We start from the raw sequence: 12,225 nt of genomic DNA on the forward strand, positions 1-12,225 counted from the left end.
AACATTTAGCTTTTAATTATTTTTTTAACTTTTTACAATTGATTTATTGTTAGTATATAATCATTGTATACTAGGTACAATTGTAAAATAAAAACATAAAAGAAAATGTTACCAATAAGCAACGCATAAAACACTGAAGCACAATACACAAAAAACACAACGTGAATACACTCGCAAAGCCATAAGTACACACGCTATTGGTGAATCGTATTTATTGTGTTTCCTTGTCATGAGTTTATGTTTTACTTATACATTTTTGGATAAGCACAAACTACATGTGAGGAAAATCTAAAGTCGGGTGCAATCGAACATTTTATGCTCTCGAAATTTATTGATGACATTTTATTAAGATAACACAATTTGACCCATATTGAGCATAATCATTGAATCCGCAGCGAATTCGATTTCGATTCGATAAGTATTTTCGATCGAAAATTTTTATGCAATCATTCATTCCGTCAATAAACTGCTTTATCACAAAATAAATATGTCAAACTTCATTGTCGACTGTAAGTTTGACAGGTTTGAAAAAATAATTTGTCTGGAATTTTTATTTCGTTTATATAAATATTTGAAATGGATACAATCGCGTTAAATTTAAGTGATAGTGAAATGAAAATTGTGCAAAATTTCGTCGTGAACGCAGAAATTTAAGAAATAGTTCTAAAAACATATTGGATATGGATGATTTGAAGTAAGTATTTAAGCTAAAAAGGAATTTACAGTTTCATCAAAAATTTTCGCGTCAACAAAAGAGCTTATATACATTTTAAGGGAATACGAAAATGTATGTGAAAATGATAAGAGACAAGGTTCTCTTTCCCCGAAATAAAAGCTTAAAGCTGCATGTCTACTTTTCTTTGTCACCGGCAACTATGAGCACTGCATTGGAAAGGACTTCAATATAAATGTGGCTCAATCGACATTCTGTGGATTATGGAAGAAGATCTTAACTGTCTTGAGTACAGGCTATGTTCGATGTGGATTTCTATTTACATGACTGACAGCGAAGAATTGGAATCAAAAACCTTTTTTGTCAAATCAAAAATTCCGGGTGTGACAATGGCAGTTGATGGAACTCACATAAAGGCAATGGCTCCAAAAAGAGATAAACATCTTTATTATAACCGCAAACGATTCTCAAGTTTGAACGTTATGATTGTGAGGCTTTTATAATTATCTTTTAACTAAGTGCTTATATTCGCTTTTTTGAATGTATATATGAAGGTGTGCGACCACAAAATGCAAATACGTTATGTTTGTGCTAAATATCCAGGCAGTAGTCACGATTCTCATAAATGGGATTTGAGTGACATGAAATCTATTAGCGCAACCAATTATCGGAGAGGAAATGCAAATTTAATATTAGGTGAGAATCCATTGATAAAAATACCATCAACTAATAAAAATATATTCATTAAGGGTGACAAAGGATTCCCTCTTCAACCGTGGCTTATAACTCCATTTAGAGAACCAATCACATGCCTTAGAAAAAGAAGATTTAATATGCATCATGTGAATAATTGTTGAGAAAACAATAGGTTTATTAAAATCAGTATTTCGTTGCCTTTGCAGTGAACGAGGTCTATATTACGAGCCATTTAAAGCAGCGCGTATTGTTAATCTCTGCTGTGCATTGCATAATATTCGTTTGAATTTTAATTCTAACGAAACTTTTAATGAGCCATACCTGGATACAACTAAAAATGAATATTCCATCGATTTAGATAATATGCCCACCGACGAAGCAAGTAGAATAAGAGATAGTTTTTTAGATATTTTTTAGTATAAGCTCATGTATATACATGTTGAATTCATTTCCATTAGAACTAAGTTAAAAAACATAAAAATTCATTAAAACGAAATATTTTGAACTAACAATAAAACTTATGGCTTATTTAAATGTTCAAGTTCTAGTTCTAAAATTTTCTTTTTGGTTTATAATTTATCTATTGTTATTTTTTCCATGGCGGAATTATGTCGCTTCATTTCTTTCAATTGATACTTTTCAGTTTCATAAAGTTTTCTAAGCCACCTATTTGTGTCGGACTGTTCTTTGATATATTCTTTTTGATGTTTCAAAAGCGTGTCCTGCCGTTTTGAAATATTTTTCTCCATTTTTTGTATCGTTATTTGTGCTGTAAGATGATCCATTTTGTTTGTTTTGTTCTTTTTATGTGGAGTACAGAATATATCGCCATCCACATTAGATTCTATTGCCTGACCAGGAGTCATATGTGGTGAAGGTTCAACTAATTCAATGTCAATCTGGGAATAAATTGACTCAACTGGTCTGTTGCTAGCTCTACTTGTTGTAGGAATCTTATCAGGGATATTTTGTATTGAAGTGTGTGGTGAGCATCCAAAACTGTTAATGCCTTTTAAGCCATTCACTGACGTATTGTGTGACAGTATAACACTCACCTCCTCTTAACTTGGAACTTAAAGAAACTTGGCGGAAGGGCCCACCCCCTGTTTCAGAAATGTGTTTCGCATTTTATATCATCTTTGCAAACTTGAAATCTGTCCAAACATAGTCATGGGTTAAGTAAGTAGTCGCGCGTAACCGAAAAGACGTTTGAGATGAATAAAAGAAATAAAGCACTAATTATTCGGTAATTATTTATTTATTTGTACTTAGATATATTATCATTATCCTTAAAGTCTATTTTGGCAAAAAAGTAATTAAAATTATTTAAAAAAAATTATTAAACTAATTAACATAACTCAAATATTCGATCACAGTCGATTCGACTACGCGCGACCGCTTGAAGATTAATAGCCGATAGTATACAAATTATAATTTTTCATACCTTCTTCCATCCAGTTCTGTCCTTGATTGGGGGACCTAAAGCATTTAGTTTATTTCATATTTCTTCCCAAAAACTATTCAAGTCGCCTGGTGCTCTCTGCGAAAATCCTTTCGCTATGTCGTGGCGTAACTTCATACTAACACTTCAAATTGTGTTTTGTTGGTGTGTTTTTGCCTCTTATCTCTAAAATTTCAATTCAAAACATAATTAAGTACGTCATCATCACAACGCACTCACCAACGGATTGATTTCGATTCAAATTTTCGATATTGCGGTATCAATGATTCTGAAATTAGCGACATCTATGTGCCGCGGAAAGCATTCTATCGCGTCGGTAAGTAAGTTCAATTCGATCGAAAATGTGATTATCGATACGAATGCAACAACATCTCATATTCGATATCACACACACACGAATCACATCAAATTTCACAGGGCTAGCTTGGGCTACTTTGGGGGTCAGCAGGTGGCGGATAGCTGAACGGCCTCCAGATATGTAGGTTAGCTGCGAATACTCAATAAGCAGTCCCCGACAATAGCAACAGAGATGGATAAATAAATAAGTGTCAATTCAATACAACAAAACCCCAGAAGCGTCTGACTTAGATTGAGCGGCTTACTGGGCAGCGTCTGACTCCAGGTTAGGAGCGGCTGGAAAAATCACTCTCCAGTAAGTATGAAATGGTATGGGTAGGATCCCAGAAATCAAAACATGGCGAATACGTTGGAGAGATTTAAAGTTACGGTGCAGAGCGTAAAAAATCCTGTGCCGGCGGTTTTAGGGGGTAAGCAAGCAGGCTTCCGGCCGTCGATATCCCAAGACTGCAATGATACAATGGTGGCATACTTGGCCAATGTATCAGATAATGCCACAAGCATGAATGAAAGCGCGGTAGTAGACCCGTTTAAACGAAGATCTAAGTTAGCGTGAACCCCAGAAAAGACTTTCGCCTAAATATATCAACAATTCCTTATCAGCTGTAAACATTAAAATATGTATCATGACATATACACATAATAATCTATTGTAATTATCAGGAGAACTTATCCAGCTTATCAGCTTAAAATAAGAACACAACAGAACAACATGAATGATCTGTCGATAGTACAAATAGTTGTAAGTAGACATAATATTCATCAGTCTTAAGTATTCCCACTAAATGTGAAGGTGCAGATATTTAACTCAATAAATACGTGTGAAAAAATATTATTGCAATGAAAGCCGGTCAAAACCTTACTCCAGCTAAATCTGCAGCAGATTCAACCCCAAAGACGATGCGTGAAGAGAACCAGCAGGAAAACTCCACCAAAAAAGGGGATAGAGAATTAGAACATGTGATCCCCTCCCTCGACAAAACAAAGGATAATCCAAAAGATGGTAACTGAGTCACTGTCAAGTATAAAGAGAAAAATCCCAAAGAAAAAAAGAAAATCCACAGGCCTCCGAAACCGGATACCTTGGTAATAGCAAGAAATAGCGACATGACGTATAGTGATATACTAAAGGCAGTTAAAAAAGAGGAATCGTTACACCAACTGGGCGAGAACGTGTCACGAATTAGAAAAACCGCGAAGGAAGAGATTCTACTTGAGCTAGTAAGGACACAAAAAGGAAGTACGAATGCTTATGCTTACAAAGATGAAATTTTCAAAGTCCTTGGCAATGAGGTAGAAATAAAAGTTTTAACCCACGAGAAAATAGTAGAAATTCGTGATTTTGATGAGGTTACTACAAAAGACGATATAGTGAATGCTATTCGATCACAACACACTCAAATAAATGTCCGTGAAAGCTCCATCAAGAGCATAAGAAAAGCGTATGGCGGCAAATTAAGATAGGCTGGGCCTTATGTAGAGTCCGTGAAATGGCAAACCTTAAAAAATCTTACAGATGTCTGGAATATAGGCATATAGCGAGTAAGTGCATGAACCCAGAAGACCGGACTAAGTGCTGTATGAAATGCGGAGAAAGCGAGCATTTTGCAAAAACCTGCGTCAAAAAAATCTCGGATATGCGAATACTAATCACCAAACTGGAAGTAAAATATGCCCAGTTTACTTAGCGACATGCAAAGTTGGAAAATTAAAATTCTTCAAATCAATCACTGTGAAGCAGTGCAGGAACTGCTAAAGCAAAGGCTGTGCGAGTTGAAAATTGATGTAATAGAATGCGAGCAATATAAATGCCTAAAAGCAGGGACATGGGCGTCAGATAGAACAGGTAAAGTGGCAATATGGGCCTGTAGCGACAAAGCGGTGCAAGATAGACCACTGATTGATAAATCTCTTTATATGAGAGCAAAGATCTGAGGTGTCTATACGTCTATAGTTGTTATATGCCCCCAAGTTTATCGCTGGTGGAGTTCTTGACAATCTTTTTAGAGATGTTCAGACAACAACACCTAATATAATAGCAAGATACTTTAACACCTTGGCCCTAGAATGGGGGAGCAGACACACAAACCAACGTGGAAATTCCTTACTCAAAGCTTTCTCCTTTCTTGACGTGGTACTTCTTAACACAAGAACCAAGACTTTTGAGAATAATGGATATGGCTCCATAATTGACATTGATTTTGTAAGTAGGTCGCTATCAGTCATGAAGAAGTGGCTTATATGTGATATATACACACATACTGACCAACAAGCCATAATTATGGAAGTTGGCAACAAAAATAAATTCACAGAGAGAAGAGTGCGGTCCATAAAAGCGAAAAGTAGAGGATGGAAATATGAAATCATTGACGAAGACCTTTTTAGGTTTATGATTGAAGAAGATTTAAAAATCTCAGATGATGCGAATAGATATGCGGAACCACTGGTAGATCATGTTAGCAGAGCTTGTGATACAGAGGAAAATGAGCGGCTACGTGCATTTAAAAAAAGCGTAAAGAACTCAAAACAACAATCAGAAAAAGTAAATATTTATGTTTTAAGGAGCTTTGCGACAAAGCGGATGAAAACCCATGGGGTGGTGCATACAAAACGGTAATGACTAAAGTTAGACATGATAAAGGACAAATGCTGACCTGTCCTGTACTACTAAAAGATGTAGTTGAAACGTTGTTTCCTCCGCAACAAGCGAACTCAGAGGGAGAATTACGAACTGATAGTATAGAGAACTTTGATTTTCGGCCGGTCAATGATAAGAAGGTAGTACAAACAGTGGAACGTTTTGGAAATGCAAAAGCACCTGGCCTGGATGGCATACCAAGTAGGGCCTTGAAAATTGCCAGACAACGTAAAACTGAATCGTTCACAAAAGCTTTCAATAAATGTCTCAGGGTTGGCATTTTTCCATAGATATGGAAAAAGCAGCGATTGGTTCTGCTAGCAAAACCAATCAAGGCAACAAGGGAACCAAGTTCGTACAGGCCACTCTGTATGATTGACACTATTGGCAAAGTTTTCGAATGCCTAATATGCGATCGCATAGAAAAACACCTGGAGGAAGTAGAGGGACTGTCTGAAATACAATAAGGGTTTCGCAGGAAACGCTCGACCATCGACGCAATAAGAAAACTGAATGAAATATCAGATAAAGCAATTGAGGGCACAAGATGGTTGTATGGTTCCAAAAAATATTGTGCAGTTGTTACATTGGATGTTACAAATGCATTCGATTCTGCATGTTGGACCAACATAATACAAGCACTCGAGATGCTTAAAACATATACCATCATATCTCTTGCGTATCATAAGAAGCTATCTGTCCGATAGAGTACTGTTGTATGACACGGATGAATGTGTAAAGAGATATGAGGTGAGTGGTGGAGTACCACAAGGATCAGTGCTGGGTGCACTCCTTTGGAATATACTCTATGACGGAATTCTCCGTCTCCCAATACCGAAAGAGGTGCATATAATCGGTTATGCTGACGACATAGCAATAACAATTGTGGCAAAAGAGCTCCACCAAATTGACAGTATATGCAAAACTGCTGCACTGGGGATAAAAGAGTGGTTAACAACCCATTTGGCAGGACAGAAAACGGAAGCAGTGATAATTACCAGTAGAAAACGGAAGTCATCACATTGAACATTGACGGGTATAATATTACGATGCAGTCATGTTTAAAATATTTAGGCGTTATGATAGATGCAAGACTAAATTATAAAACACATACAGAGAAAGTCTGTGAAAAGGCTGCACGAGTAAACGGTGCACTAACGCGAATAATGGTCAACATAGGTGGGCCTAGCCAGAGTAGAAGATTACTGTTGGCTAAAGTCACCCAATCGATTGTAATATATGCAGCGCCAGTATGGGCCAACGCATTAATGCAGAAGATATATGTGAAACCGGTCAAATCCCCATTCCGGCTCAGAGCTCTTACAGTTGCCAGTGCTTTCCGGACAGTGCGTCATGAAGCCGCTGGAGTCATATCAGGTATAATGGCCCCTGATATAATGGCTTTGGAGTAGAAGAGAGTATACGAGAGAAGCAAAAATATCAATAGGCCTCTAACTGCCAACGAGCGCGAGACAAAAAGACGACATAGTATAAGTAAGTGGCAAAAACGGAGGGATATAGCGCCCACAGGACGATGGACGCACAGGTTGATCAAAAGTTCAATTTACAATTTAAAATAACTGCTCCATCGCAGAATTACCATCGAGGTACCACATAAAAGAAATGGTCCGGTACAATGCACCAACTGCCAATACAAAGATTTAAAAACGAAATTGTCTGTTGGAATTCAAACACGCCGTAATCAAATGATAAGCATTCCTTCTAACGAAATTATTGAAAACCCTGTCCATATTTCAAAACAAAGTATTCTTAAGAATAATGCTACACAAGGTAGCTATGCAAACGTTGAAACAATGATTTTAAACATTACCCAATGTATGCCACAATTTATGTCTACTATTCAAAATATGATTCAAGAGGTAATCAAAGCACAAAACCAAATGTTGCAAACCTTTTAAGTATAAAATGAGCGTACTTAACATATGTATATGGAATGCTAACGGAGTTAACCAATATAAATTGGAACCTATTAGATTTCTGGATGAAAGTAATATAGATGTAATGCTATTGTCAGAAACTTGTCTTACGAATAAAAACATCTTAATACCTTGATTTAGACTCTATGTTACAAATCACCCAGATGGAAAGGCACATGGTGGAACTGCAATGTTAGTTAGAAACGCTACAGTGCAGTTACAATCTACAACAATATCTATAAAAAATCGTTGCGGGGACTTAAACCTGAACCTATATACAGTCCACCTCGTTTTAAAATTACGGATAGCGAATTCGAAGATTTTTTTTGGAACGCTAGGCCATAGATTTCTAGCAGATGAAGATTACAATGCAAAACATATGTTGGGACTCACGACTAATTAATCCGAAAGGACGACAGCTGTATCACACTATTATAAATAGGCACAATAACCTTGACATAATATCTCCTGGTATGCCGACATATTGGCCTAGTGATCGTAACAAAATACCAGATTTAATTGATTCTGTTAAAATGAACAATATTTTAGTACCCCATCGGACGAAGTTACTTATCTAGGTATTCACCTAGATAGAAGGCTCACCTGGAGAAAACAAATATCTAGTAAAATAACTTGCATGAAGATAAGAGCTGCAAATTTAAATTGTCTTTTAAATAGACAACAAATTGCTTTTATACGATGCGGTCATAAAGCCGATTTGGATGTATGGCATTCAACTGTGGGGTATGACCTGTGCAGCTAATATTGATATAATACAAAGTTTCCGATCGAAAATACTTAGTACAATCACGTGTACAAGGTACATGCGCAATGAAAATGTCCATAAAGATCTTGGTATCCCTATGGTAAAGAGAGAAGTATAGGACAGCAGATTGAAATATATATCTAAACTCAGTGAACAACAGAGAAAGTCTGTGAAAAGGCTGCACGAGTAAACAGTGCACTAACGCGAATAATGGCCAACATAGGTGGGCCTAGCCAGAGTAGAAGATTACTGTTGGCTAAAGTCACCCAATCGATTGTAATGTATGCAGCGCCAGTATGGGCCAACGCATTAATGCAGAAGATATATGTGAAACCGGTCAAATCCCCATTCCGGCTCAGTGCTCTTACAGTTGCCAGTGCTTTCCGGACAGTGCGTCATGAAGCCGCTGGAGTCATATCAGGTATAATGGCCCCTGATATAATGGCTTTGGAGTAGAAGAGAGTATACGAGAGAAGCAAAAATATCAATAGGCCTCTAACTGCCAACGAGCGCGAGACAAAAAGACGACATAGTATAAGTAAGTGGCAAAAACGGAGGGATATAGCGCCCACAGGACGATGGACGCACAGGTTGATCAAAAGTTCAATTTACAATTTAAAATAACTGCTCCATCGCAGAATTACCATCGAGGTACCACATAAAAGAAATGGTCCGGTACAATGTACCAACTGCCAATACAAAGATTTAAAAACGAAATTGTCTGTTGGAATTCAAACACGCCGTAATCAAATGATAAGCATTCCTTCTAACGAAATTATTGAAAACCCTGTCCATATTTCAAAACAAAGTATTCTTAAGAATAATGCTACACAAGGTAGCTATGCAAACGTTGAAACAATGATTTTAAACATTACCCAATGTATGCCACAATTTATGTCTACTATTCAAAATATGATTCAAGAGGTAATCAAAGCACAAAACCAAATGTTGCAAACCTTTTAAGTATAAAATGAGCGTACTTAACATATGTATATGGAATGCTAACGGAGTTAACCAATATAAATTGGAACCTATTAGATTTCTGGATGAAAGTAATATAGATGTAATGCTATTGTCAGAAACTTATCTTACGAATAAAAATATCTTAATACCTTGATTTAAACTCTATGTTACAAATCACCCAGATGGAAAGGCACATGGTGGAACTGCAATGTTAGTTAGAAACGCTACAGTGCAGTTACAATCTACAACAATATCTATAAAAAATCGTTGCGGGGACTTAAACCTGAACCTATATACAGTCCACCTCGTTTTAAAATTACGGATAGCGAATTCGAAGATTTTTTTTGGAACGCTAGGCCATAGATTTCTAGCAGATGAAGATTACAATGCAAAACATATGTTGGGACTCACGACTAATTAATCCGAAAGGACGACAGCTGTATCACACTATTATAAATAGGCACAATAACCTTGACATAATATCTCCTGGTATGCCGACATATTGGCCTAGTGATCGTAACAAAATACCAGATTTAATTGATTCTGTTAAAATGAACAATATTTTAGTACCCCATCGGACGAAGTTACTTATCTAGGTATTCACCTAGATAGAAGGCTCACCTGGAGAAAACAAATATCTAGTAAAATAACTTGAATGAAGATAAGAGCTGCAAATTTAAATTGTCTTTTAAATAGACAACAAATTGCTTTTATACGATGCGGTCATAAAGCCGATTTGGATGTATGGCATTCAACTGTGGGGTATGACCTGTGCAGCTAATATTGATATAATACAAAGTTTCCGATCGAAAATACTTAGTACAATCACGTGTACAAGGTACATGCGCAATGAAAATGTCCATAAAGATCTTGGTATCCCTATGGTAAAGAGAGAAGTATAGGACAGCAGATTGAAATATATATCTAAACTCCGTGAACACCCAAAACCATTGTCTAATGGTTTGGTACATTCATGCGATGAAAGGAAGAGATATGCCTGAACTTGTCCAGTTTTTAAATAGATTTAAGATTTTATAACTTATTGTTAGGCTTTAAAAAGCAGATCCAAAAAATATTGAAATAAAAAAAATTATTTTGTGAGAAAGTCAAGCACTAATTTGTTAATTTGTTTTGTGTTTTTTACATTTTGTTCTATCATTTGTGTTTTTTTATTGTCGTTTTCAACTAATTTTTCTGTTTGTTTTTCTTTTTGACTAGTTTCGTTGAAATCCTGATTTGTTTTCAAGCTGCTTTTAATTTTTTCAAATTTTTTTAACATTAAGCTCTGAATGATTTCTTTTTATATTTACAGATTCACTGGGCTCAGGTGATGACATGGGCAATGATGAAGGCTCGGTCATGATCTCTGAGGGCGAAGCTCCGCAAACCGGTTATGGTAATGGAGATTCATCAACAAATGAAGGTGTCGCAACCGTTTCCATCGAAATTTGCATTGGTTCGGAGTTTGTAGAACCTTTTTAAAAATGTATATATGTAAATAAAAATAATATACTGAATTAAAAAACGCATGTCTCCTACTATAAAAACGGGAACCGCCAGTTGAACCGACTGCAGTTTTCTACTTCCTGTAAAACATGATATTTTTGTATTAAAAATATATATTTTTCATCAAATTTAATTACTTACCTAAATCTTTGCGGCATTTTAGTTTTAATTTCGGCAGCTGTAAATGGCACATCTTGTTGTTGCAACTTCACTGCAATTTCTTCTAAAATGTGGCTATTTTTTTTGGGCCCGAGAAGAGCACAAACTTTATTTTGCCTCAATTAATTAGGAGCGCTTCCTCCCTCTCACCCCACGAATTTATTTTTTTTGTACTTTTGATTTTTCTTCTTTCTTTTGAAAATGTAACCAAATATTAACTGACTATTTGGGGATGACAATATATGTCTTCCAATTTTATCGCCTAACTAGAGCAGGTATCGGTTATAATAAGTGGTATATACATATGTTTTCATGAGTAACACCTCACTATGATCCATTCTAAAATGACGCCGAAAAAAAAATTAACTGTGATTTTAATGACTGTTTTTTGGTTTTAAATTAATTGTAGTCTTAGCTTTATTAAAATCACAAAACAGTGCTAACTTAATAACAATTCAATATGTAATTTTGAAAAGGCTAGTACAACAAAAACACTAGGAATTCAATGGAGTGCGATAACAGATCAATTCTCATACACAATTGAGTCAATATCTGCAATGTCCGCCATAACCCAACGTCAAATACTTTCCTCGGTCGCAAAACTTTTCGACCCCGCAGGATGACTTTCGCCAATAATAATAATAAAAAAAATGTACAAGATGGCACTGAATGGGATGAACAGGTAAAACCCGTACGCTTAACAAAATGGCTTCAATTCGCTAACAACTTACACAGCATATCAGAAATTCGAGTTCCTCGATGGATAAGCTTCAATGTATAATAGAATTACACGCTTTCTTTGATGCCTCTGAAAAGGGTTATTGCGCAATAGTCTACGTACGCACTCAGCACGACAGCAAAACATCCTCACATATTTTGGTAGCCAAAGCCAAAGTTGCACCTTGTCTGCCACGGCTTGAACTGAATGGTGCTCTTCTGTTAACAAATTTAATTTCAATGGTTCATACACATCTCAAACTAAGCGATCATAAAATATATCTTTGGTCAGACTCAGAAATAGTTTTAGCATGGTTAGAAAAATCACCATATACCTGGAAGACCTACATA

General features: G+C 36.1%; 2 long non-coding RNA genes across 2 annotated transcripts; one reads left to right on the forward strand and one right to left on the reverse strand.

The window, feature by feature from the left end:
• Positions 1–525: 525 nt before the first annotated feature.
• LOC128921389 (uncharacterized) lies at positions 526–10,853 on the forward strand. The gene is made up of 2 exons (XR_008470850.1): positions 526–694; positions 10,805–10,853. It is a non-coding gene; the product is annotated as an uncharacterized LOC128921389 (long non-coding RNA).
• LOC105219959 (uncharacterized) lies at positions 10,587–11,432 on the reverse strand. Its single transcript, XR_852254.3, has 3 exons — positions 11,140–11,432; positions 11,032–11,078; positions 10,587–10,966 (listed from the first exon to the last, which is right to left on the reverse strand). It is a non-coding gene; the product is annotated as an uncharacterized LOC105219959 (long non-coding RNA).
• Between the last annotated feature and the right edge of the window lie 793 nt (positions 11,433–12,225).

The sequence above is a fragment of the Zeugodacus cucurbitae genome, chromosome 4 (genome assembly GCF_028554725.1).
Source record: "Zeugodacus cucurbitae isolate PBARC_wt_2022May chromosome 4, idZeuCucr1.2, whole genome shotgun sequence".
NCBI classification, from domain to species: domain Eukaryota; kingdom Metazoa; phylum Arthropoda; class Insecta; order Diptera; family Tephritidae; genus Zeugodacus; species Zeugodacus cucurbitae.